The sequence below is a fragment of the Ranitomeya variabilis genome, chromosome 5 (assembly GCF_051348905.1).
Source record: "Ranitomeya variabilis isolate aRanVar5 chromosome 5, aRanVar5.hap1, whole genome shotgun sequence".
Lineage (NCBI taxonomy): Eukaryota > Metazoa > Chordata > Amphibia > Anura > Dendrobatidae > Ranitomeya > Ranitomeya variabilis.
The window spans coordinates 98,410,727-98,436,021 of record NC_135236.1 but is presented as its reverse complement, the minus strand read 5'-3'; the positions used below and the strand labels follow the sequence as shown (position 1 = coordinate 98,436,021).

Sequence of the window (25,295 nt, the reverse complement as noted above, 5' to 3'; positions counted from 1 at the left end):
CCTTGCAAGGTACTGTCCTTTAAACGAGCAACCCCTGGGGCAAAGGGCCAACCCCCAGGAGTAGGACGGTCAGGCCCGCAGCATTGGAGAACCAAGTACATTGGAGGACGACCAGTTCTCCCTGTAGTGGTTGATGGAATCCCCTTGAACGCTTTGCTGGACACCGGTTCTCAGGTGACGACTATACCTTACGTGCTTTATAGACGGTATTGGGAGGACACCGATATTACTCGTGGCCCTGACGATGATTTCACCATAATAGCCAGTAATGGTCAGCCGTTGCCACAAGTGGGGTATAAGGAGGTCACCATCAAGGTGGGGCGGGTGGAATTGAAAGCCCAAGGGATTGTGATTGTTGATATTGACCGTCGAGAATGTAATCCCATGATGACTCTTGGTACTAATGTTATAGAAAATGGTCTTGCTGAAGTTATTGTTTTATTGCAACAGGTGGCAGAAACCGCTGGCCACAGTGAGCAACGTGCCCTGCAGAAGGAAATCAGAGCTCTGATGCAGAGGCAGCAGGTAGAGCTGACTGGTGGTGAGATTGGTCGTGTCACTGTGAGTGATTCAAACCCCATCGTGATACCCCCCAGGAGTGAAATGTTAATATGGTGTCGGGCAGCCATAGGCCTCAGGGGAAAGGACTACCAGGCCTTGGTAGAACCCGTATATTCAGACAATAGGCCTACTATTCTGACAGCCCGGGGGGTGGTCGACGTTCGCCAGGGGAGAGTGCCCGTACGTGTCCTCAATTGTGGGGAGGAAGAGGTTCACCTCACCAAGTATGCCACGCTTGCCAAATTGTTCACTGTTAATAATAGTGTGATACAGACACCTGAACCCTTGGTCCCGTCAAACGTGGCGGAGGACAACGGTTCTGCAGAGCACTCAAAAGACTGGTGTCGGGAATTGCATGTGGGCACTGACTCTACCCCATCCCATCAAAAGCAGGGGGCCTACAGGGTGGTACACGAGTACGAGCAGGTATTCAGCAAACACCCCTTAGATTTTGGGCAGGTGAAAGGGATCCAACACCATATCCCCACGGGAGATCACCGACCCATAAAAGAGAGATATCGCCCTGTACCCCCAGCTCATTACCAGTGTGCCAAGGACATGTTGCGGGAAATGAAGGAGGCTGGGGTGGTGAGAGACAGCTGTAGCCCCTGGGCAGCTCTGTTAGTCCTTGTTAAAAAGAAAGATGGTACAATGAGAATGTGTGTTGATTACAGGCAGTTGAATCGCATTACACATAAGGACGCATACCCACTGCCCAGGATAGAGGAGTCTCTGGCTGCCTTAAAATCTGCTAACTATTTCTCTACCTTAGATCTCACCAGTGGGTACTGGCAGGTTCCTGTAGCAGAGGCGGACAAAGAGAAGACGGCCTTCACGACACCAATGGGTCTCTGCGAATTCAATTACATGCCCTTCGGATTGTGCAATGCTCCCAGAACGTTCCAGAGGATGATGGAGTGCTGCCTGGGACACATGAACTTCGAAACCGTGCTGCTGTATTTGGATGATGTCATTGTCTTCTCTAAGACCTACAAAGACCATCTGAAGCACCTGGCCGAGGTGTTTGAAGCCCTGTCCAACTTTGGCTTAAAGGTGAAACCGTCCAAGTGTCATCTGCTGAAACCTAAAGTGCAGTACCTGGGCCATGTGGTGAGCGCTGAAGGAGTAGCCCCAGACCCCGACAAGGTCACGGTGATCAAGGACTGGCCAAAGCCCAGTGACCTTCACGAAGTCCGGCAGTTCCTCGGGCTGGTAGGCTATTAGCGGAGGTTCATTAAGGACTTTACCAAGAAGGCCGCACCCTTGCAAAACCTGTTGGTGGGCCAACCAAAGAGGACCAAGGGGAGGAGCACCCCCTTTGATTGGAACGAGGAGCTGGAGGGATCCTTCACTTGTTTGAAGTCGGCACTGACGGGAGAAGAGGTACTGGCTTACCCCGAATACGACCAACCGTTTGTGCTGTACACAGATGCCAGCAATGTGGGATTAGGAGCCGTGCTGTCCCAGGTCCAGAAAGGCAAAGAAAGGGTGATCGCTTACGCCAGTGTTATGGTTTCCAATGGCAAGGAAACATCAGAAGCATAGAATAAATGGACAAGCTCTCGGGTGATGGAAACTAGAGCTGACCGCGATGCTAAACCTACACACCACACTAGAAGTAGCCAGGGGGCATTCCTGCGTTGTCTCTAGATGCCGCGCGCCAGCCGGAGAACTAACTACCCCTGGTAGAAGAAAACACAGTCCTGGCTTGCCTCCAGAGAATGTCCCCACAGGAGATAGCATCCCCCCACATATAATAACGGTGAGAGCAGATGAAAAGACACACGTAGTATGAAAGCAGATAGCACAGAGAGGCCCGCTAACTAAATAGCAGAAAGATACAACAGAGGACTTCGCGGTCAGCTGCAAAACCCTTCAAAACACCATCCTGAAATTACCTTAACTCATGTGACAACTCATGCCACTGGAGTGGTAATTTCAGCCCAACAAGAGCTTCCAGCTGCAGAGATTCACATAAGTGCAAACTGGACAAAACATACAAAAATAGACTTAAGGACTAAAGTGTCCAACTTAGCTGAGCAGAAAACTGGGAGCAGGAACATGCAACAGAATCACTCTGGATACATTGATGGCCAGCATTAGAATGTCTGAGGAGCAAGGTTAAATAGGATACTCCCACATCCTGATAGGAACAGGTGAACTGAGAAGGCAAAGCTTGCAGGACACCAGTACCACAAGAGACCACCGGGGGAGCCCACAAACCGAATCACAACAGTACCCCCCCCTTAAGGAGGGGGCACCGAACCCTCACAAGAACCACCAGGGCGATCTGGATGAGCCCTATGAAAGGCACGGACCAAATCAGAAGCATGAACATCAGAAGCTGTAACCCAAGAATTATCCTCTTGACCGTAGCCCTTCCATTTCACCAGATATTGAAGTCTCCGTCTGGAAACACGGGAGTCCAAGATTTTCTCCACCACATACTCCAATTCACCCTCAACCAGCACAGGAGCAGGAGGCTCAACAGAAGGCACAAGTGGTACCTCATACCTCCGCAATAATGACCGATGGAAGACATTATGGATAGCAAAGGATGCTGGGAGGTCCAAACGAAAAGACACAGGGTTAAGAATTTCCAAAATCTTATAAGGACCGATGAACCGAGGCTTAAACTTAGGAGAAGAGACCCTCATAGGGACAAAACGGGAGGACAACCACACCAAGTCCCCAACATGAAGACGAGGACCAACACGACGATGGCGATTAGCAAAACGTTGAGTCCTCTCCTGGGACAACTCCAAATTGTCCACCACCTGCCCCCAAATACGATGCAACCTATCCACCATGGTATCCACTCCAGGACAATCCGAAGACTCCACCTGACCAGATGAAAAACGAGGATGGAACCCTGAATTGCAAAAGAAAGGGGAGACCAAAGTGGCAGAACTGGCCCGATTATTAAGGGCAAACTCAGCCAACGGCAAAAAGGAGACCCAGTCATCCTGATCAGCAGACACGAAACACCTCAAATAAGTCTCCAAGGTCTGATTAGTACGTTCCGTCTGGCCATTTGTCTGGGGATGAAATGCAGACGAAAAAGACAAATCAATGCCCATCCTGGCACAAAACGCCCGCCAAAATCTGGACACAAACTGGGATCCCCTGTCGGAAACGATATTCTCCGGAATACCATGCAGCCGAACCACATTCTGAAAAAACAGGGGCACCAACTCAGATGAGGAAGGCAGCTTGGGCAAGGGCACCAAATGAACCATCTTAGAAAAGCGGTCACACACCACCCAAATGACGGACATCTTCTGAGAAACAGGGAGATCAGAAATAAAATCCATAGAGATGTGTGTCCAAGGCCTCTTAGGAACAGGCAAGGGCAACAACAACCCACTAGCCCGAGAACAACAAGGCTTGGCCCGAGCACAAACATCGCAAGACTGCACAAAAGTACGCACGTCCCGAGACAGGGAAGGCCACCAGAAGGACCTAGCCACCAAATCTCTGGTACCAAAAATTCCCGGATGACCTGCCAACGCAGAAGAATGAACCTCCGAGATGACTCTATTGGTCCACTCATCCGGCACAAACAATCTACCAGGCGGACAACGATCAGGCCGATCCGCCTGAAACTCTTGTAAAGCACGTCGCAGGTCTGGGAAGACAGCAGACAATATCACCCCATCCTTAAGTATACCCGTAGGTTTAGAATCACCAGGGGAATCAGGTTCAAAACTCCTAGAAAGGGCATCCGCCTTCACATTCTTAGTACCTGGCAGATACGAAACCACAAAATTAAACCGGGAGAAAAACAACGACCAGCGCACCTGTCTAGGATTCAGACGTCTGGCCGACTCAAGATAAATCAAATTTTTGTGATCAGTCAAGACCACCACCTGATGTTTAGCACCCTCAAGCCAATGACGCCACTCCTCGAATGCCCACTTCATCGCCAAAAGCTCCCGATTACCGACGTCATAATTTTGCTCGGCGGGTGAAAATTTTCGAGAAAAGAACGCACAAGGTCTCATCACTGAACAATCTGAACTTTTCTGCGACAAAACCGCCCCCGCTCCGATCTCGGAAGCATCAACTTCCACCTGAAAAGGAAGAGAAACATCAGGCTGGCACAACACCGGAGCAGAAGAAAAACGGCGCTTAAGCTCCCGAAAGGCCTCCACAGCAGCAGGAGACCAATCTGCAACATCAGCACCCTTTTTAGTCAAATCAGTCAAAGGCCTGACAACGCTAGAAAAACCAGTTATGAATCGACGATAAAAGTTAGCAAAGCCCAAAAATTTCTGAAGGCCCTTAAGAGAAGTCGGTTGCGTCCAGTCACAAATAGCCCGAACCTTCACAGGATCCATCTCAATAGAAGAGGGGGAAAAAATGTACCCCAAAAAAGAAATCTTCTGAACCCCAAAAACACACTTTGAACCTTTAACAAACAGAGAATTGGTCCGCAAAACCTGAAAAACCCTCCTAACTTGTTGAACATGAGATTCCCAGTCATCCGAAAAAATCAAGATATCGTCCAAATACACAATCATAAATTTATCCAGATATTCACGGAAAATATTGTGCATAAACATAAAAGACTGAAAGACCGAAGGGGCATTTGACAGACCAAAAGGCATCACCAAATACTCAAAATGGCCCTCGGGCGTATTAAATGCGGTTTTCCACTCATCCCCCTGCTTAATTCGCACCAAATTATACGCACCGCGAAGATCAATCTTAGAGAACCACTTCGCCCCCTCAATGCGAGCAAATAAATCTGTCAGCAATGGCAAAGGATACTGATACTTGACTGTGATCTTATTCAAGAGTCTATAATCAATACAAGGTCTCAAAGAACCATCGCTTTTAGCTACGAAAAAGAACCCCGCTCCAAGAGGAGACGAAGAAGGACGAATATGTCCCTTTTCCAAGGACTCCCTAATATACTCTCGCATGGCAGCATGTTCAGGTACAGACAGATTGAATAGACGACCCTTAGGAAATTTACTGCCAGGGATCAAATCTATGGCGCAATCGCAATCTCTGTGAGGAGGAAGAGAATTAAGAGTAGATTCCTCAAAAACCTCACGATAATCAGACAAAAACTCAGGAATTTCAGAGGGAATAGATGAAGCAATGGAGACCAAAGATGTGTCCCCATGATTTCCCTGACATACCCAGCTTAGTACAGACATTGTTTTCCAGTCAAGGACTGGGTTATGAGTTTGCAACCATGGCAATCCCAGCACCAACACATCATGTAGATTATACAGTACAAGGAAGCGAATCACCTCTTGATGGTCTGGAGTCATACGCATAGTCACTTGTGTCCAGTATTGTGGTTTATTACTAGCCAATGGTGTAGAATCAATACCCTTTAAAGGTATAGGAACTTCCAGAGGCTCTAGATCAAACCCACAGCGCCTGGCAAAGGACCAATCCATAAGACTCAAAGCGGCGCCAGAATCCACATACGCATCCGCAACAATAGAAGATAACGAACAAATTAGAGTTACAGACAAAATAAACTTGGACTGCAAAGTGCCAATAGCAGAGGATTTATCAACTTTCTTTGTTCGTTTAGAGCATGCTGATATAACATGAGTAGAATTTCCACAATAGAAGCACAAATGATTTTTGTGCCTATAAATCTGTCGTTCGCTTCTGGACAGAAAGCTATCACATTGCATACTCTGTGGTGCCTCTTCAGAAGACACCGCCAACTGGTGCACAGGTTTGCGTTCCCGTAAACGCCGATCAATCTGAATTGCCATTGTCATGGACTCATTCAGACCAGTAGGCGCAGGAAACCCCACCATGACGTCTTTTACAGCATCAGAGAGACCTTCTCTGAAAATTGCCGCCAGAGCGCACTCATTCCACTGAGTAAGCACAGACCATTTTCGAAATTTTTGGCAATATATTTCGGCTTCATCTTGCCCCTGAGAGAGGGCTATTAGGGCTTTCTCAGCCTGAATCTCCAAATTTGGTTCCTCATAAAGCAACCCCAAAGCCAGAAAAAACGCATCCACATTGAGCAACGCAGGATCCCCTGGTGCCAATGAAAATGCCCAATTTTGGGGGTCACCCCGCAGTAAAGAAATAACAATTTTTACTTGCTGGGCAGGATCTCCAGCAGAATGAGATCTCAGCGAAAGAAACAATTTACAATTGTATTTAAAATTTAGAAAACAAGATCGATCTCCAGAAAAAAACTCCGGTATAGGAATTTTAGGTTCAGACCGAGGAGCATGTAACAAAAAATCTTGTATATTCTGAACTTTAGAGGCAAGATTATACAAATTGGTAGCCAGACTCTGGGGATCCATATTTCAACAGATAAAGTCTGAGCCATTCAGGGGTTAAGAGGAGAGGAAAACAGGAGACTGCAATTAGAGCTGGAGTGCAACTTCAGAGGAAGGAAAAAAAAAAAAAAAAAAAAGGTTTCACACAGTTCCTTTTCTCTCCTGCTTCAGCCTATAGATTAAACATTTGGGCTGGCCATACTGTTATGGTTTCCAATGGCAAGGAAACATCAGAAGCATAGAATAAACGGACAAGCTCTCGGGTGATGGAAACTAGAGCTGACCGCGATGCTAAACCTACACACCACACTAGAAGTAGCCAGGGGGCATTCCTGCGTTGTCTCTAGATGCCGCGCGCCAGCCGGAGAACTAACTACCCCTGGTAGAAGAAAACACAGTCCTGGCTTGCCTCCAGAGAATGTCCCCACAGGAGATAGCAGCCCCCCACATACTGTTATGGTTTCCAATGGCAAGGAAACATCAGAAGCATAGAATAAACGGACAAGCTCTCGGGTGATGGAAACTAGAGCTGACCGCGATGCTAAACCTACACACCACACTAGAAGTAGCCAGGGGGCATTCCTGCGTTGTCTCTAGATGCCGCGCGCCAGCCGGAGAACTAACTACCCCTGGTAGAAGAAAACACAGTCCTGGCTTGCCTCCAGAGAATGTCCCCACAGGAGATAGCAGCCCCCCACATATAATAACGGTGAGAGCAGATGAAAAGACACACGTAGTATGAAAGCAGATAGCACAGAGAGGCCCGCTAACTAAATAGCAGAAAGATACAACAGAGGACTTCGCGGTCAGCTGCAAAACCCTTCAAAACACCATCCTGAAATTACCTTAACTCATGTGACAACTCATGCCACTGGAGTGGTAATTTCAGCCCAACAAGAGCTTCCAGATGCAGAGATTCACATAAGTGCAAACTGGACAAAACATACAAAAATAGACTTAAGGACTAAAGTGTCCAACTTAGCTGAGCAGAAAACTGGGAGCAGGAACATGCAACAGAATCACTCTGGATACATTGATGGCCAGCATTAGAATGACTGAGGAGCAAGGTTAAATAGGATACTCCCACATCCTGATAAGAACAGGTGAACTGAGAAGGCAAAGCTTGCAGGACACCAGTACCACAAGAGACCACCGGGGGAGCCCACGAACCGAATCACAACACGCCAGCAGGAAACTCCGTCCCACGGAAAGAAACCCTGATAACTACAGTTCCTTTAAGCTGGAATTCCTTGCCATCGTTTGGGCAGTGACAGAGAGGTTCAAACACTACCTGGCCTCCGCGAAATTCACCGTCTTCACGGATAACAATCCGCTAACGCATCTGGATACTGCCAAACTCGGGGCCTTGGAACAGCGGTGGATGGCCCGGCTGTCCAACTATGATTTCACCATCAAGTACCGGACAGGACACAAGAATGCCAATGCCGATGCCTTGTCCCGAATGCCCAACTTGCCAGAAACGGGAGAAGACCCGGAGGCACTTGAAGAGGTGGAGCTGCCTGCATTCCATTGCCCCAAAGCCACTCAGAACTCTCATCATGTGAAGAACAGGCACAGAAACCAACCGGATGCCACGCTGAATCCCCTGCCCCATCACGGATGGGCGGAAACTCAGGATGGTGACCCCGCGGTCTGTCGGGTGAAAGAGCTCTTGACGCAGGCAGGGTTGCATCCCGGCCCAGATGATCCACAGGAAACCCAACAGCTGTGGAAGGGGAGAAGCAAACTGTTTATCCATGATGGCAAGCTGTGCAGGAGGAGCATCGTCCCACGTACGCATGAATTGGTGTGGCAGATAGTGGTGCCAAGGCGAGATGCGCCCATGGTTCTGGGAGCCTACCACGATGGAGCCGGACACTTCGGATGGAGGAAGCTAGAGAGGCTACTCCGAGGGAGGTTCTATTGGATTGGCATGAAGAGAGCCATTGAGAAGTGGTGTCGGGAGTGCGGTCCATGTAGCCTGCGCAGGAAGGACCGTGGCAGCCAACGGGCTCCCCTGCAGCCTATCATCACCAAACGGCTGCTCGAACTGGTCGCGCTGGATCATGTGAAGTTGACACCTAGCCGGTCCGGCTATATCTACGCTCTTACCATCGTAGATCACTACTCCAGATTTCTGGTGGTTGTACCTGTCAAGGATCTAACGGCCAGGACTGCCGCCAAGGCCTTCCAGCAGTACTTTTGTAGGCCCCATGGCTACCCGGAGAAGGTACTGACTGATCAGGGACCAGCATTCGAAGCAGAAGTGTTCCAAGAGTTCTGCCAACTGTACGGGTGTAAGAAGATCCGAACCACGCCGTACCATCCTCAAACCAATGGGATGTGCGAAAAGATGAACCAGGTGGTGATCGACTTATTGAAGACCTTGCCCGTAGAGGAACGGAACCTGTGGCCGACAAAGTTGCCTGACTTGGTGGATATCTACAATCACATCCCAGTAAATTCCACCAACTGTACTCCAGCGTACTTAATGAGGGGAAGGCCTAGCCAGTTACCCGTTGATCTGGACATGGGGGTCCTAGTCCCCGAAGATACCTCGCCGGATGTGGATTGGGATGCAGAAAGGCAGCGAAGGTACCGCAAAGTACAGGAGTGCGTGGAAAGAAGTCTCGCCCAGGCTAGGCAGAAAAAGGAAAGGGACTACAACCAGCATGCTCCTGCGATTCCCCTGTCACCTGGTGAGCAAGTACTTAAAAGAAAGAGGAGACTACACAAGCTCGATGACCAATAGGAAGCAGAACCGTATACCATCCTGCCATCCGATTTCGACAACATGAAGGTCTGTCTCATCAGTAAGGACAGAGGGGAGACCTCGACAGCGGTATCCAGGGATCACCTTAAAGTCTGCCCCGATAAGTTGAGAGAGAGGGACACGGCCCCAGGAATCTCCCCGCCAGTGGAAAAGGAGAAGATGATCCATACCGTCCTTGGTGACTTTCCCCAGTCCTGGACTCAGATAAATCAGGCCATCGTGGTACCTGTTCTAACGTTTCAACAGCCGGACCCACCAGAAACAATGGTGGTACCAGATCATTCGGCCCCGCAACCTCAACAAGCCCTACCTGAAGATGCCATGCCAACCGTTGAACCGGCAAATCCTCCCTCTGCTATCGGTGAGCCTGCCGTACCTACTGTTGCCAGCAGCAGCAGCCCTGAGAGCTTCAGCCTGCCAGTGCTACCCAGACTCACTGAAAGTGTAGCTAGAAGGCAGTACACTACACCAGGGGTAGCAAGTATAGTGGGCCCTGTTAGGCCAGTAGCAACCCCTGTGCTGCGAAGGTCCACACGCAGCACTCAGAATCAAATTCCCCTCCGCTACAAAACTTAGAGATACTAATAAGGGCTGTTATTTAGTTGAAAATGTTTGTGTATATATCTTTTGTTACAGGTTTTGAAATGGACAATAGAGTAATGGACGGTGAATTGCTCCAAAAACTTCTAAAAGGGGACCCCTTTGTTTACCCGGGGTCCCCGCTGTTTCAACCACTGAACTGAGAGTCATAAACTGTGCATGACCTAACTTTCGCAACTTTCAAGAGTTCTCACCTCCCATAAAGGGAAGCACTGCTATGTTTAATTGTTTATGATATTTCAACATTTTGTGTGTTTTCTGTTAACATGTAATGTTGTTCTTGTTTTCCCAGTCCAGGAGTACTGGATTTACCCGGGGGGGAGTGCAGCGCCCCAGAGTCCTGGTCGTTGCAGTAATGTCGCTCTGCCACTAAGGGGAGTGATGTTACGTCTGATTGCACTAACGGAGTTTCTCTGACCAGGTAACACTCACACTACACTTCACACTCCGGCCACCAGGGGGGGGGGTTCTATCTAGTAGGCCACTCCTCACACTTTGGTAAAACTGGGGGTTGGACAGGAAGAGGGGAGAGAAGTAACTGGGAAGAGCTAGTGAGAGGACCTGTCAGGGATGGGATCCTGGCAGACTCCTAAGAGCAGAACTAACCAGTGAACAACGGGAATACAGTAAAGAGGAATTAGGACCAGAAGGAGTCGTGCTGTTAGACTGAGGCAACATCCTTCTGAGGCGCAAACAGTCGGTGGCCGGAACGCCGAGCAAGTAAGAGACTCTAAGTACTACTGCAAACCACGGCCGGACAGCCAATTATAGGTTGGCTGTCTCACACAAATCACCTAAGCAGACAACGGAGGCAGCTGTGGGAGAGGGGCGACTCTAGGGTCCCGGAAGAACTCCAGGCCTACCCCGTCATACGGGTGCGTCCTACCATATCACCTGGGGGACGGAGAGAACGAACACGAGAAACAGACACAACAGTTGTGAGGACTATCCCGGGAGCTCAGCAGGGAAGAACTACAACACCCAGCGCTAGAAGGTAGACACTGATTCCCACCTGTAAAGGGAACTCCTGATGTGCCTTTGGACCGGCCGGTCTTTGACAGCCCTGTTGACAGCGCTCTGGACTGAGGACTCTAAAACCTTCAGTAAAGAGGTAAAGAGACTGCAACCTGGTGTCCTCATTATTTACTGCACCGCACCACCACCACCATCCACATTTATTACTGTACGCCCCTCAGCAGGGTCACGGACCGGGACTAGCCACCGTGACAACCCCAGAGCAGAGACTTAGAGGCCCGGTACCGGGTACCCCTCAGCCCTGCGGCAGTGGGGGCGCTACAACTGCGCCTAACAGCTACAGTCTGGTCTGTGAAGGTGTCAGCATTGCATTTCTAACCATCAATCTGTCACAGATTTCTCAAGTTTTAAACTCAAGGCAAATTTATATTCATCATAGAGCAGAGACTAGTCAATGAGAAAAACATGCAAAGTGCAAAACCATTATTTTCTCCGGCAACTCAATTAATCATATATTGAAAAACATATGTTTTAAGTGAACAAGATCTTTTAGCGCCATCTGACATGGTGGCCCTAGGGCCTAAATGGCTCTTACACATGGAGCAGCTTCCAGACATTTGCTCTGTCACAGTGAGTCCAAAGAAAAACACCACTATTTTTTTCTATTAGAAGCTTAGTAACAAACAGCAGAAGTCTGATGGAAATGTATAATAATTTTACAACAGCTCTGTGCAAAACAGAATCATTGTATTTTATTATTAATGCACGTCTGATAGGTTTCATATGGAAACACATAGGTGTAACCCAACCGAAAAGTGGTGCAGATGTTTTAGCTCACCCAGTCCTAAAGAAGTATAAAATATCTCTTTTAGAGATGAAAGAATCTTTTTGAATGCCAAATTCTTTGCAAAAATTAGATTAATGGCAATTTGAAAGTATTCCACAATCTCCAATTGCCTTTCAAATACATGTATGACACTACTGTATTTTCTTTTTACTCTAATCTTAATCACTGCACTGCTTCTACACACTATTTGTACAGTTTATTCAGTTCTTTATGGTTTTCTAACTCTATCCTTACCATAATCTGTGAACCATGGTGTCCTCTCTCTATTCAGAGTCACTGCACGATGGCTGCTTCCTTTCCTGCCTTTACTTTTATATAGGCTGTAATAATCTCTCTTGATTGGTTGTGCTATACCATATGGTTTGACAGCTATAAGGCATTGTGGTGAAGAATTCAAATTTGACAGCTTCAGCAAATTCTTAAAAAAGTCAACATGAATTAGATTTCAATCAAATTGATTAGCTGATCTCTAGTCTCCTTGGCCAATAAATGAAATTCAGTTCTATAAGGGATGTGTGATGGTTGGGAGCCTTGTTACAGATTTTGTAATAGGGCCAAGGAGTTTCAGGTTAGAATGTGAAAATAAATATAAGAAGCCGGGAATGGAAAACTGAGGACAAACTATGAAACTTTGTTAGTACCCTCCATCCAGGACCAGACAGACAGCAGAGGGCCCCTTTGCATGAACAGTATTTGTACCTTCTCGTAAACCAAGAAATCATACATTACGTGCAAAGGCTTCAACTTTAATTCACTAACTTCTGTCATCAAATGACCCTAAGTTAATCCCCACTGTTGTACTTTGAGAATGCTAACCTCACAATCATTTGTAGAAAAAAGGTTGAGTCAAAGTTGAGTCAGTGGGAAACTGCTCCGTCTGCATGACCCTTACCCTTCCTATCACAGGCTAATACCCTCTGGCTAAAAACCCAATACACCTAAACTATATTTCTCTTTATAGTTTTCGCTGGAGATGAGTGAATTGATTAGCAGGACCCTGGAGCTTTGGCTGCTTCAGTAGTCCATGTTCATCTGATGGGAGCCCTGAGAACTAATACTTAACTACCAGAATCCCCTCCTCCTTTTCTGATTTGTTGGCTCAGCACAATGTCACGTTATGGCATGAAGCACCTGTACTAATAAAAAAAATGGCACAGGGAGATTCTGGCAAGTAGGAGGTAGTTGATAGAGCTCACATCTGGTGGTCAAGGACTACTGACATGGACCAGGGTTCTGTAAATCGATTCACTCATCCCTAGTTTTTACCCTATTTTGATTCAATTTTAATCAACTTTACCAGTGCCTTCCTCCAGTTAGACATTGTCTTCCAATGCTAAATTTTAGTTTTCGGATTTAAAGCAATCTTTTAATTTCTTTTTTGAATAGTGGGAATAACACTATTTTTGTTCACTATATGACCTAAATCCCTCATTTTTCACCAGTTTTCCTTTCTACAGGTTCTGTCTCTAATATAATGCTAAGTCTTTCAGCTATTGGGTGAAAACTATCTGCTATGTAGCGAACACACAGACATGAGGGATCCTGCTTTCCAAATTCTATTTAGCACATATTCAGAAGCAATGTAGCTGTGAATCCAGCTCTGGGGTGAGATAAAACACTTAAAAGGAGCAACAGCATCATTTCTTTGCCTCTCTCAATCACTCTATTCCTCATCCTTCCTTTCCAACCCTTCTCTGATCCTTCGGTGAGCTGGTCCATCGTTTACTTTTTATCTTGATGAGAAGTGGCTCAAAAGTGGAGAAAAAGCATATTTCTCTGATTACTGTATTGGTCTCTAGCATTGATTTATAGTAGGTATGTTGAAATAACAGTGAAGATTCAAAAAGGAGGGCCATAACAATGACATATGACAGACATGAAGGGGTCAGATAACTACGATCATCTAAAGTAATGTAAATTGACTACTGCATATAAAACAGCAGAACCAGCCACAGCTGCTTTTACATGTTCCTCCCTCCTTTCAAGAAAATTAAGTTAAGTGGAATTTTCCATTTCCATATGCTATTTGAACCTGAGCATAATACATCAATTTAATGTATCCATTTAATATGTAGATGTGACAGGGTGTTTTGTTTATGCTGAAGAACGCAAAGTCTGTATGTTTAGGTGAAATTATTAGTGGGCGATTATAGCATGTCCTAAAACAAATATATCCCAAATGCAGAGGAGCCAGTTAGTAACTACCTTGTCATTTTTATTGGGTAATCATTCCGTCTCGGTGCTGCTAATTAATCAGCTACATAATTACCCATTTGTGCTTAGACAGCCCTATAATGTGTGTGCCTAGTGGGTAATTAGCCTGTTCAATTACACGGTGAGACCATGTGACTTCACAAAACTTTTTGAGACTATGCAATCTGCTTTCAATTGTAAAATACCGGAACTAATTTCTAAATTGAATATACCTATCATTTATGAATTTTTGATTATTTGCTCAGTGTTCAGTTTAATTACCAGTACTTTTAGGAAGATTAAATAAGAAATGTTTTGCACCCGGTACAATACATAAATTATTTATAATGTGGGGCCAGATATCTCAAGCTATAAAAAATTGTAAGTGTTACTCTTAAAGGAGCTCAGCTATGCACAAACGGATTTATACAGTAAAATTGCATTAAAAAAACAATCGCGTAGCAACCTCAGTGTTTCATTTTGGGAAAATGTATCATTTTCTACTTTTTTTTTTCCTTTTAGGCATGATCCTAATTTTGGCATGACTTTCAGACAAAAGCGTTGATTCATCAGATTGTTTACAGCACAATTCTGGTGTAAAACAGTATTTGAAAAGTTGAAAACGTTTTGCACAACGCAAAGTTGAACAAAAAAAATTTGACTTCTGGTAATATCATGCCATTTGTGGGTTTTTCTTTGCATCCTCAACAATTTTCCTGGCAGTTGTCAACGACATTTTTGTTGGTCTCCCTGACCGTGGTTTTGTTTTTAGAGAGCTCCTGATTTTCCACTTGTTAATCACAGTTTGAACGCTGCTGACTGGCATTATCAATTCCTTGGATATCTTTATGTATCCCGTTCATGTTTTATACAGTTCAACTACCTTTTCCCGTAAATCCGTTGACAATTATTTTGCTTTCTCCAGGACTCATAATCCAGAAACATCAGTGGCTGGATGAAAGATGCAAGAGTCTGTCTGGATCCCAGAAACTCACTCAGCTTTTATGCGCACACACTGATTCAAAGGAAACAGGTCACAGGTGAGGATGTTAACTTTAGTAGCCACACAACCACTAACCATGAGTGGCCAAAAAGCTTTGGTGTTATCATTCATATTCACTGAAATGATACTTCTTGGATCCCGGTCAGACGCCTCTCACTCAGCCAAACTAGATCTCCACTTTGCACTGACGAGGGGCAGTACCCCAAAACACAGTGTCCGCAAATTGAGATTCTGGTTTGGTATTTATCCTAAGTCATGTGACAAGGCTCGTGAAAGGGTCGACATTGACTGTTAGGATTGCTACTTCCAATAGGTGGCACTAGAGTTCTAGTCCTCTTCCTCTCTGAAGAGACAATTTGCATATTTCCCAGAGGAGCATTACGGCTTTAAGTCTCCTCATCTCGACATGCTTAATATGTCACTCTCCGCAAGGAGAAACAATACTTCTTGGATCCCATATTCACTGAAAAAAAGGCCAAGAAAGCAAAAATTCTGCTGGGGTATGTAAACTTGTGAGCATAACTGTATATATATATATATATATATATATATATATATATACCTATATATACATATATATACATAGATTATCTATCTACATATGTGCACATTGTAAAATTTCACCAATTACGGGTCTTGGGGAGACACTCTCTTGGCTGCGGTAGTCAAGCACTCAGGCACGATTTTCCACTTAAAGCAGTCTGTTTGGTTTATTCTCTCCATAAACCGTAGAAAGATGAACAAACGATAAACAATCTTGCATCAGACAGATGAATCCTCAATGTCCATAGTAGAGCTCCGCTCTCTCTCAGACCTGTAGGCACACAGGCTGTGCCATGTCCAGCACGCAGGCTCTCCAGCCTAAATATGGTCTCTGTGTGCTGTTCAGGACATCTGTCCCCACTTGGAACCGTGCAAAACACAGGCCACTCTGCAGTGTCCAGCCAGGACACATGGAAATCTGTCCACAGTTGCAGACTCCCAAACACTCACACCATGGGCTACACACACCTCCTTTACATAGGTGTAACCACACCCAGGTACCTGTCTCATGACCAGTCAGGTGAGCGTGACATCACCACAGGTCCTTAAACACAAAACCATCTTAGGTGTTCAGACACGCCTCTTTGGGTGGGTTTGTAGGTGACTGGACCCACCCGTCTCTCCAATCACCTGGAAGCCTTCCCAATGTAAACAAATCCCTCAGCAGTAGATCTGCTTGAGCAAAACATACTCAGTCTTCCATCACAGGGCCACCCACCTCTGCGATACATACCGCCCATTAATCACATGACCAGTCGCTATGCCACTAGTGTTGAGCGATACCTTCCGATATGCAAAGGTATCGGTATCGGATTGGATCGGCCGATATCCAATAAATATCAGATATCGCCGATACCGATACCCGATACCAATGCATATCAATGGGACACAAAATATAGGAATGGTTCCCAGGGTCTGAAGGAGAGGAAACTCTCCTTCAGGCCCTGGGATCCATATTCATGTATAAAATAAAGAATAAAAATAAAAAATATTGATATACTCACCCCTCCGACGGCCCCGGCTCTCACCGGTCCAAGCGTCTGCCTCCGTTCCTAAGAATACAGAGTGAAGGACCTTCGATGACCGCTCATGTGACCGCTCATGTGACCAATCACAAGCCGCAACGTCATCGAAGGTCCTTCACCCCCTGCATTCTTAGGAACGGAGGCTGCCGGTTACACCGCTAAGAGCCAGGGTCCGCCAGAGGGGTGAGTATATCAATATTTTTTATTTTTATTATTTATTTTTTACATGAATATGGATCCCAGGGCCTGAAGGAGAGTCTCCTCTCCTCCAGACCCTGGGAACCATACGCACCGCACACTTCCAATTCCGATACAGCAAATATCGGCCGATACCCGATATTTGCAGTATCGGAATGCTCAACACTATATGCCACATATTCCCCCCCTCTGCCTAAAGCCGTGGGGCTTGGCACTTTCTATTACCTGACCAGAGATCCTTCTCAGTCGTTCCTGACAGTCAAACCATCTGTCAAAGTCAGGGCCTGTTACTGAACCCTTTTGTCGGCATTCGTCAACCATTTCCGTCACACCCTTTGATAAAGATGACCCCTTGTCATTTCCTCTGCTACAGAATCTCCCGCTTAGGTCACTGAACCCTGAACTAACTGAGGAGTCACTATTTCTACTTCTTCCATCTGGCCACCTTCAGTTCCCTCTCTGTTGTTGCTCTCTCCTATTGTCTTTCTTCGGAGAGCAGCTCTTCCCTTTACCTCTATATCCTCTGTTAACTTCAGTTTCAGGACTTCCAGTCTTTAGAGAACCTCTTCGTCTCTCTAGACTGCAAGTTGAAGGTGGTGGCAATCTGTTTGCCAATCCTTGCAGCTCTATATTGATCTGCTCCCTCTCACGTCTTAGCTGCTCTATCTGTTTCAGGTATGCGACACGATACCCCAGGAGCATTTGGATATTCCCAAGGCTCTCCATGGATCCGACGACAAGGAATGGAACCATCCCATCCTCACCCACAACCTGGGCTTCATCATCAGCCGGAATGCTCACTCTCATAACACCGGACCTATTCACCATCTTTTGCATCACCTTGCCAAATCTTCCGATGACTTTCCTCACCAGACCTCTGGGCACTTGCACGACATCTTCTACAATACCCAACCGACTTTGAGCTTCTCTTGCTAGCTCCAGATGTCGAGTGGCTTCCTTATTCTTCAACATGATCATTTGTTTTGTGCAGAGGCATTGTAGATGCATCTCTCTCAAGACAGCCACCCGCTTCACTGTGATTTCCGTAGTTGACAGTATGACCAGTTGATGGGTCGCATGTGTCCAGTGCACCCTACACTCTTCGACCGCCTTTTTAAATGCTTCATGCACCTCCTCACTGGCACATGCTTCTTGCATGTCTTCGGGTATGTCTATTACGCACTTGAAGATCGAAGTCTCACCTTCTTGGTCATATCGTTGGACCTCCTCGTCCTTAGCGTCAGCGCAGTTTTCCAAGACCTTGATGTCCTTTGTTCGGCCATCTGCGTGGCACTTCCCTTGCTGGATTTCTTCCTCCATGGAGGCCCCTTCTTTGGTCAGCCTCTCCAGCTCACTCTCATTCATAGCGGTCAGATCGGGAGAGCGCAACAGTTCGATTTCCCGGTCATCCGTGGATTTCTGGAGCTGTTGATTAGTCTCCTTTATCTTGAGCTCTCGGAGAACTTTATCTTGCTCTTCTACCAAGCAATGATGCTCATCCTCTTTCTGGAGAAGCTCCTGCTGATTCTTCTCTTGGGCCTCTCTGAACACCTTCATATCTTTCAGTATGGCCTTGTTCATATTTTGACACGCTGATAGGTGACCTCTGAGCTCAGAGACTTCCTTCTCTAGGTCACCCACTCTGTGCTCAATTGCTTGCCTCAGGACCCTTTCTCGTTCTACTGTTTCTTTAAGCAGCTCTATGTTATGGTCCTGCTCTCTTATGGCTAGCACATGTCGCACCACCAGTTCTTTAATTAAACTTTCAGATGGGGTCTCTTGCCCACCCACACTCTGCCTCTTTAGGGTTCCACCTGTTTCTGCACCCACATCTATGGTCTCTGCAGGGCTCTCTGTTTACTCTTAGATACCTCTTGAATCTTGGTAACTTCAGAGTTCTCCATCTTTTCAGCATCAGGTACTCAGGAGCCTTCATCATACTGAGCCACTTCACTCTTTCTGGGCATTGCAGATGTGGGTCTACTAAAGGTCTGTTCTAACCCCAGCCCGTCACTAACTACCTCAGTGCTAGGGTTTGTCAGAGATAAAGTAACCCCCTTATCAGGGACGATAACGTGATCTGCACGTGACCCCGTCTTTCCGCGGCCCCCACGATGAGATGAAGATGTGCCATTTTTACTTAGCTCCCCCTTACTGCACTCTTTTCCCCTTGCGTTTGAGTCAAAGTCTGAATAGGAGTCACCTTATCTCACCCTGTCATCATGGAACAACAAGTCCCCACTTAAACAGGTGTCAGACCCACACTTTCTTCCGGTCACCCGTAACTCTGGACTATTGACATTAGGTGGCGCTACTTCCTCTTTACACATCCCATTAACAGGAATCCCCACAGCCTTCTGCTGTAGTGGGGCTACAATATGACCATTCCGTCTCTCCTGTGAACAAACCCACACTGCGTCAACTTCCCATATGTCTTCAAAGATCACAAAGTCCCAACCCCTCTCAAAGGGGTAGAACAAGTCTGGTGTTATACCGCCATCTTGGCACTTTACATTTTTGGACATATCAATGATCACTCTGTCCACAGTATAGTCAACAGTGACCCCATGAATGCAGCGAACATTGACCTTTTTCTCGGTTAGACAGAAGACGAGAGGAGTTCCTGTCAGAGTCACCTGACTCTTTGAGTCCAGAAGTCCAGATACTCCTTCACGGTGTAACATAACAGTACACACCTGTCGCCTGTCATCAAACGGGAAGTCTATGCCGCACTCGGAATACGCAAAACACAAACACTGCTGTTCCCCAGACATTTCTACTGAGGTAACCAATGCCGCCCCTTTTGAAAGCTCCACCCTTTTTGGGTCACTATCCCCTTTTTGGACTCTGCCCCTTTTATAGCCACCACCCCCTTGTGGGCTATTTTCTCCTTTAGGGCCACCCCCCTTTAAGGACTCCACCCCCTTTTGGGCAACTACCCCCTTTTGGGATGCCGCCCCTTTTATGGAATGCAAGGCCCCTTTTTGGCCAACCATAATTATTTGGGTCACCGCTCTGTTTTTGGGACTCCACCCCCTTTAGGGACACCACCCCACTCTGGGGTACACCCTGTGGACTTCCCACAGTACTCTCAAGCCCCAACAGTTCCACAGTATATGTCTCTTTAGCTCGGCACTGGCCCTTTAAGAGTCTGCACGACCTGGTCCAGCAATGTCTTTTCCGACACCTCACCAGTTCCTACTGGTGCTACCACAGCTCCCGCTGCAGACACAAACCACCGGCACCTCCGGCTGCCGATCACAAGCCGCAGCTGCTGCCACCGCAACTCCAGCTGCTGCAGAACCTCTTACTGCAACTGCACTGCACGTAACCACCGCAGACTTCGTGGACCCACCGATCCACAGCAAACTTCATACTTCGTAACCCCGCCAAGTTACCGCCAGACGCCTTCAGTCTTTGTGGCTCCGCCGAGCCACAGCAAGTTGATCAGAGAAGAAAAGAAAAAAAAAAGAAATACATGGACTCGCCGGTCCACAGCAAGCACCTGCACACGTGCTTTATAGAAAAACACAGTCTCTCACGGACCCCGGTCAGCACAGCACAGACTCCTGTCTGTTACACACCCGGCTTCACAGCCCAAACACAGTTTCTCACTGACCCCGGTCAGTATCACACGGACTCCTGTCCGTTACCTGTTGCTGCCGGCCACACAGGTTCCTGGAACCCTCTTCTCCTCGAAGGTATCCCACAAACAACAATTCTCACTGACCTGGTCAGAATACCACAGACTCCTGTCTGTTACCTGCTGGCCACACAGGTTCCCGGATCCCTCTTCTCCTCAGAGGTATCCCATAAACAGCAGTTCTTATGGACCCCGGTCAGTATTTACTCACGGTTGTCAAGATCGTCCACTCTTCTGGCTCAGACCAGCCAGCGCTGCAACATGTGCTCCTTGGATCGTTGCCCGCATTCGAAACACCAATTGTAACATTTCACCCATTACGGGTCTTGGGGAGACACTCTCTTGGCTGCGGTAGTCAAGCACTCAGGCACTGTTTTCAACTTAAAGCAGTCTGTTTGGTTTATTCTCTCCATAAACCATAGAAAGATGAACAAACGATAAAAAATCTTACATCAGACAGATGAATCCTCAATGTCCGTAGTAGAGCTCCGCTCTCTCTCAGACCTGTAGGCACACAGGCTGTGCCATGTCCAGCACGCAGGCTCTCCAGCCTAAATATGGTCTCTGTGTGCTGTTCAGGACCTCTGTCCCCACTTGGAACCGTCCAACACACAGGCCACTCTGCAGTGTCCAGCCAGGACACATGGAAGTCTGTCCACAGTTGCAGACTCCCAAACACTCACACCATGGGCTACACACACCTCCTTTACATAGGTGTAACCACACGCAGGTACCTGTCACATGGCCAGTCAGGTGAGCGTGACATCACCACAGGTCCTTAAACACAAAACCATCTTAGGTGTTCAGACAGGCCTCTTTGGGTGGGTTTGTAGGTGACTGGACCCATCCGTCTCTCCAATCACCTGGAAGCCTTCCCAATGTAAACAAATCCCTCAGCAGTAGATCTGCTTGAGCAAAACATACCCAGGCTTCCATCACAGGGCCACCCACCTCTGCTATACATACCGCCCATTAATCACATGACCAGTCGCTATGCCACAACATATATAAACAGAGCAGGAGTAGAAAGCAATTTGGACTGATAGTTTTTTATTTTTAGTTTAGATTTGTTTGCTTAATTCTTTGTTTTCTTTCATTTATGTCAACTGTGCTCCCTATAGGATCATAAAAGACATTAGGAGGTGCATTTTAATATGTTAATACATTCTTTATATTGCTGATTTCTCCTGTAAATGGGGTGGTATATTAGGTTCAGCTGCAGTTACAGGGGATATTCAGCTTCCTGTCTGCATAGCAGAACTGACAGGATCTCGCAGGACCCAGAAGCTTTTGCTCTCTTCCTATACCTAACAATCACATGATCACAGGAACCAGAGGAGAAAGCGTTGTCAGTGCTTCCTATATATTTTGTACACAGAACTTGTTTGTGCAATTGGGAAGGTAAGCACTCAAATAGAATGGGAACAGAATGGAGAAGACACCTGGATGCATCTTTTACTTTCAGGTTGCTGCTGGAAACTAAATAAATAGCTAAAAAAAATTGATGTGAGGTACCCCTGCATTTTTTATTACCAGCCAAGGTAAAGCAGACAGCTGGGGCTGATATTATCAGGGAAAGTCCATGGTAATTTTGCTCTTCTCAGTCTGAAAATACCAGCCAACAGCTATCCCAGAGTTGGGGTATCCATTAGATTCTGGTCCTTTGCCTGCATCTTCCTGATTTTTTGGGGTTGATATCAGCTGTGTAATGTCAGCTGGCATCAAGCCCAGGGGTTAGTAATGGAGCGGTATCTGTCTGACACCCCCATTTCTAACCCAGTATTTCAGAAAAAAATACTTTATTTGAATAAAGACTCTCTAACACTAGCCCTCGTTCATCAATTTATTAAAAAAAAAAATTCCACCTAGCTCCTCCATCATCGGGAGTGAACTTTGAAGTTTCATTCTCAGTACGAAGCACCATAAGGTGCACTATAGAATTGGTGGACGTCGTGGGAGCACCATGGACTACATGTGAGCTGCAGGGTTAATAAATTGGTGAACAAGGGACTGTTTCTTGTCTTTATTTAATTCTCTCTTTTTACGTCTTTCAGGTTACTGTTGGTGGACTACGTCGGAATCCTTGGACAACTTCAGACCAGCATGGCTATTTTTTAATTATTATTAATATTTATAAATTGGTGAACCAGGGAGTCAGGAAGGTTTTTATTAAATAAAATATTTTTGTCTGTGTTTTTTTTTTCATTCAGCTTACTTGGTAAGTAATGCAAGTTTCTGATAGAGGCCTCTCCGTTAATAACCCCTGGACTTGATGCCAGCTAACTCTACACAGTCTAATGTGATGCGCCAATTCTAAGATGATTGCGGGTTTTTAGGATGAGAAGGGGCCAATGTCCATGTACCTCCCCAGCCTGTTGATATCAGCCCTCAGTTGTCTACCTTGTCTGGTTATTAAAAATGGGGGGGACTCTATATCCTTTTTTTATTAATTATTTATTGAATAGGATTTAAAATGGTTAAAAATCACAATTTTATTCTCACATGAAAGGCACTAAATGGTGCAACTTTAAAATATTTCGGTGAAGGCATACATTAATCTAAGCTCTCCCTTGTAGATTATCTGCCTCCAAAGGAGAGTGTGGCAAGCATTGTGTCTCTGCGTCTTCTAAAATACCAAATTACATTATGCAGCCAGCCAATCACAGTAATACCAGTAGCCACCATGGCTACAGCATTACTGTGTATGGCGGGTGATCCCTGCATGTTTATTGGCTGTCTAATAGCCATGAAACGTGTGTGCCAGGGACTCGAGCATGGTGCTCGGGAACCCTGATGCTCGATCGAGTATCAAGCACTGGCGAGCATGCTCAACACTACTCAGATGTTTAAATTCTATAGGTGGTATGGAACTGGTTACACTCCAGTCCAGATTGTCATGGCTCGCTGAGTTTGCAGGTTAGGTGGTATAAGAGTTAATGTGGATGGCCTCACTATTGCACCAGCTGTTTTCCAAAATTTCATCAATGTAGTATTTGCGGACCTCATTGGTCGCTTTGTGGTTATCTATTTAGATGATATCCTAATATATTGTGCTGACACAGATTCTCATTTATTGCATGTTAAAACTGCTTCAATGACTTAGAGAAAATCAATTATTTGTCTAGCTTGAGAACTGTACATTTTTTGTTCAGGAATTGACATTTTTGGGGCTCGTAATTTCACCACAGGGGTTTCGGATGGATCCCAAGAAGGTGCAAGCCATTGTGGAATGGGTCCAACCTCAGGACCTTAAAGGACTCCAACACTTCTTGGGATTCGAGAACTACTATCGCAGGTTTATCAAAGGTTTCTAGCAGATAGTTAAGCCCCTTACTGATCTCAATTGTAAAGGGGCTGATGTCAGGAATTGGCCCCCTCTAGGTAGACTATCTTTTCTAATTCTGAAAAATTGCTTCATGTCCGCTCTGGTCTTGGTTCAACCCCACCCATCCAGGTCATTTGTGGTTGAAGTTGATGTTGTGGGGGTGGGGGCTGTGTTGTCACAGGGTTCAGCCACTCTGACTAACCTTAGGCCTTGTGCCTATTTTTTGAAAAAAATTTCTCCAGCGGAGAGAAACTATAACATAGGTAATAGAGAGCTTCTAGCAATCAAATTAGCGTTCGAAGAATGGAGGCATTTTTTGGAGGGGGCGGCTCACCCTATTACGGTCATCACTGACCACAAAAATTTGGAGTATATTAAATCAGTTAAAAGACTGACTCCCAGGCAGGCCCGCTGGTCACTTTTTTTCTCCAGATTCCAATTCTCTATTACTTTTCGTCCAGGGTCTAAAAACGTGAAGGCAGATTCTTTATCATGTAGTTTTGAGCCACTGTCCGCCCCCGACCCGCAGTCCTCCATTCGTCAACCCGGGGTGGTTATAGCCGAACTGTCATCGGAATTGGAGCAGGAGATTATTGGGGCTCAATCTTTAGCTCCTAGGTCCAAACCTGAAGACAAATTGTTTGTTCCACAGCATTTGCGCACCACACTCCTGTGGGAGTTCCATGACTCGAAATTGGGTGCTCACCCAGGTATTACAGCCATGCGTGAAGCAGTAATGAGGGTCTTTTGGTGGCCGTTAATACCTTCTGAGATTAAGAAATACGTAGCTGCGTGTGGGGTATGTGCCCATTCCAAGAGCTCTCATTGCCGGCAGGCCGAGGAATTGGTGCCCTTACCAATTCTGAGGAGACCTTGGACTCATTTGTCCATGGACTTCATTACCAACCTTCCTGCATCCCGGGGTAATACCGTAATTTGGGTAATTTTAGACAGATTTTCCAAGTTAGCGCATTTTGTACCCATGGCTAGTTTACCGTCAGCAGAAACCCTCTCTAGGCATTTCCTCTCTCAGGTTGTTCGTCTACATGGGGTGCCTATGAACATTGTATCAGATAGGGGAGCACAATTCGTAGCTAAGTTTTGGCTGGCTTTTTGCAAAAAGTTGGGAATATCTCTCTGTTTTTTCCCTCAGCTTACCATCCGGAAAGCAATGGGCAAACTGAGCGCACCAGCCAGTCGCTTGAACAGATCCTCTGTCGTTTATACTCTGAGCTGAGTGTGTAAGTCAAGTTTCAAATGTGCAACTCCGGTCTATTCATTATCATACAAAAGCACTAACCAACAATTGGGAGAAGGATAGGGACAGGGAG

The 25,295-nt window shown here is 46.3% G+C and overlaps 1 long non-coding RNA gene across 1 annotated transcript in view; it reads left to right on the top strand.

The window, feature by feature from the left end:
* The window catches only part of LOC143773383 (uncharacterized), a 30,797-nt gene extending 7,978 nt beyond the window's left edge, over positions 1 to 22,819 (top strand). The window contains exons 2-3 of the long non-coding RNA XR_013215163.1: positions 15,153 to 15,267; positions 22,694 to 22,819. This is a non-coding gene — a long non-coding RNA (uncharacterized LOC143773383). The remainder of the gene's footprint in view (positions 1 to 15,152; positions 15,268 to 22,693) is intronic.
* The last annotated feature ends 2,476 nt before the right edge of the window (positions 22,820 to 25,295 follow it).